Consider the following 3,853-nt stretch of genomic DNA (forward strand, 5'->3'; position numbering starts at 1 on the left):
ATAAAATAAAAATAAAAAAAATAGAGATGACATAGGCTTTGTTAAAGTTATAACTAAACTAAGGTTTAGAAGAAAAACGGGTGTAAGTGATACTTGGTTGATCCAGGCATGGTGGCTCACACTTTTAACCCCAGCTCTGGTCTCTAAAGTGAATTCCAGGACATTCAAGGCTGTCATATTGAGAAACCTTGTCTCCAAAACAAAATAACGAATTTTACCATGTGGTCTTCTCTATGGTTCTAGTAAGGAAAGGGAAGAAAAGGGACCAAGGAGATAAATTAAGATTGTATTAACCCACAGTGGAGCAGGTAAGTGCTACCTATTGTGCTAGGATTATAAATAACTATAAATAACTGCAAATTCTTAATACTGTATTTACAACCAAAAGAAATATGGATGCTGAATGATTTGTGGTCCGAAAATTGGTATTTTGTTATGAAGCTATCCAGACTTACAGACTATGAATCTTGTTTCTGGAAAAGATGTGCCCCTCTCACCCAGCTTACTGGCCATCTGAGTGAAGTTGATTCATTGACTGGATATGATGCTAATCAAAGCACAGACTCAAGATGTTCTCTCAGAAAGTTGAGCAGATTAGATCAGACTTAATCTAAATCCTGACTGCACTCCTCTGATTAGAAGTTTTCTTGCTCTCAAATTTGCCACCATCCTGTCACAGTCTATGCCAACTGACAAATATAATTTCAGGGAACAATAAATTCTCTGTTAAAATATAATAAGAAAATAGCAAAGGCTCATTAGAAATGTCCTGCCTATTCATTCACTACCTTCTTTTTTTTTCCCAACTGGTAATTAAGTGGAAAACATGCATCTCACAAATCAGAAGTAAGATTTGTCTTCCTGGTAAAAATGCAAACACAGTCATTAATGCCAGTATGTCATATGACCTTCTAGGACCAAAGCTTTCAGAATTAAAGCTCCTTTTGTTTTGAGAACTACCTGGGGAGGGCCATGAACTGACACCTAAATTCTAAAACAACTGTTGAAGTCTAATGCCCTAGAGTGAAGGCACAAGAGGAGGTTTGCCTGTGCCTTGGGAAGGTATCCAGAAATGAACTGCTGTCTATTTAATAGGAGAAACACACTAATTATTTATATGCACATAAGTATTCATAAGGTGAGTTTGTGCCAGAGCAACAGGAGACAGAATTCTCTACCCCACTTCCCAGAGGGGAGGGTGAAGGCAGAATGCAGACAGTTTGTGGGCACAATGGTAAATGATGTGTAGGAGAATCAATGGGCTTGGAGACACTTTGAAGAACTGTTGTAATAGGAGCGGCGGGGCTGCGTCCCCAGCACCCCGGCCACCTGGCTAGCTTATGCCCGAAATAACAACACACAAACTATATTCATTTAAACACTGCTTGGCCCATTTCTATCTAGGCTCTTGTAGGCTAATTCTCACATATTAATTTAGCCCATTTCTAATCATCTGTGTAGCACCGAGGTGTGCTTACCAGGAAGATTCTAGCCTACGTCTATCCTGGGCCGGAGCTTCATCACGTGTGTCTGCCTGGGAGCGGGGAGCATGGTGTCTGAGCTCACTTCCTCTTCCTCCCCGCATTCTGTTCTGTTTACTCCTCCTACCTATGTTTTAACCTATCAGGGCCAAGCAGTTTCTTTATTGCTTCACCAATGAAATCAACAGATTGATATATGACACTCCCACATCAAAGAACAGAGCCTACTGTGCCCACAGAACAAAGGATTGCAAGGAATTCTCTTCAGAAGACCAGAATGTTTAGGCTCAAAATAGAAGAAAATGTTGTGTGACAATGGTGTGTATGACAGGGTGTGTGGCTAGAACTTGTTTTAAGACTCAGGAGGCTGTATTTACATTTTGTTAGCATGTGTGTATAATCAAATATATATATGTATATATTATATATATTTAAATAAAGAGACCATGAATTAGAGAGGAAGTTAGGAAATACAGAAATTAGAGGGATGAGAATTAAATGATGTAAATGTAATTTCTGTTTACAATTATATATATATACTTATACACATATATAATATGTACACATACATAGATAATTTTGAAAGTAATTTTAAAACATACTTCAGTCTTACCTCTTGTGATAGGAGTTTAACTAATGAAAACTAATGAACCACAGATAGTTGCCTTCCTCTTTGGCAGATCAATATTTTGGCAAACAAGTAGATCTCACACTAAAGCATCCTACATCTTATGATCTATCACAGTGAAGTTCCTTCCTACATCCTGTGGACTATCACAATGAAGCTTCTTCCTACATCCTGTGCTCTAAATTCCTTTCACTTAAAACTATCACTTCAGTTTTATTATTTGAAACTACTTTTTATGTTTTTTCATATCTCTGACACCAAACATCCAGAGAAAACCTAGCAGAAGAACTAGCTTAACATCAGCCATGGAAAATCCCTCTCTCCAACATGGTCACTGGCTGTCTGTGTTTAGCATTTCCTGGTAGGAACAATCCTGTCCAACATCTGTACAGAGAGAAAGGTAAGCACATTCACTATTCATTGCTGGGCATTTAAACTTAATAACAGCAGAATAATGTTATAAATTATTTTTCTTTTCTTCAATTTTTGCTGAAAGCTACAGCTGCCACACAATTCCAGATATTAACTTTGCGGCTGCTGAGGTGTCCCGCTGTCTCTCAGCTGGCTTCAGGCAGTGCGGTCTAAGGGATGAGCAGGATGAAGACGAACCATCCTTACCTACACTTGGTTTTGTGCTTTCCAGTTCCTGACATCCACACTGGCCTCCAGCTGTGCCTTTCTACATCTCCCAAATGATTGTTATCGCAGACTCAACAGTTGTTCTTGGACACCAGTCTCAATGCTCCATTAAAGAGATGAATGATGGGGGAAAGTAGAGAAATGATACTGGATTACTGTGGCACATTAGAAAATGGGGAGCCGAAAATGGGAATGGAATGATCCCAGGTTCATCTCTGGGAAACTGACATGAGCTTCAGGGTTAAATGGAGGGAGAATTGGGGTGGGATGCACAATGAAGCAGTCCTGGTTATGAGTAGAGTCTCCTTAATTATGGTCTCAATTTGGGTTCTGCAAGGCAGTTCCAAGAAGTTCCTTGCTTGAGGAAACAAGCCAGTTCACATGGGATGATTACACCCACTCCAGGGTACACACCCTCATTTGTAATTGCCCTCATCCACTGAGGTTCTGTTTGGCTAGACCTTGTTCTTCCTAAAATCCTAGGTGACTGCACGCTTAGGACAAAGAATACAGACCATCAGATGCCTTTTAGGGGTCTGGAATAGGACGCTGCAACACACTGCTGATAAGATGGCTCATTTATCATTATGCCCATAGCCTTGAAAGGGAATAAGAACGATTGGGATTTCCTAGCCTTTGGATGGCTACTCTTTGTGTGATTCTCATGGCTGCCTGCAGAGAAAGCAGCGATGCAGAAGTAGGTAGAGGTGCCAAGGTCGATCCTTTTGTTACCCTGCAGGCCAGTTCTCCTTAGCCAAAGCAATTTCTCAGTACCTAATATACAGGTATGTTACATGTTTGGATTTCATGGAACCTTGACAACCTCCAGATCCCCGCATCCTTTCCTACATGAAATAAGGCTCATAGAACCCAGGTGAACAGTGTTCAGTATTTGGTGCCTCCTCCCTGAGGCCTCTCAGCATAAAGAGATGGATTTTAGAGTTACCAGAACACCTGGTGGTCAGACCTGTGCCCCACCTGTAAACCGTAAAAGGCATGAAATGAGGGCAGAAAGGAAAGATAGGGGAAAAAACTGTCTACCCACAAGTAAGATCCAGGTTTTGTTTTTTTGTTTGTTTGTTTGTTTGTTTGTTTGTTTTGGTTT

Source organism: Microtus ochrogaster, chromosome 21 (genome assembly GCF_000317375.1).
Source record: "Microtus ochrogaster isolate Prairie Vole_2 chromosome 21, MicOch1.0, whole genome shotgun sequence".
NCBI classification, from domain to species: Eukaryota; Metazoa; Chordata; class Mammalia; order Rodentia; family Cricetidae; genus Microtus; species Microtus ochrogaster.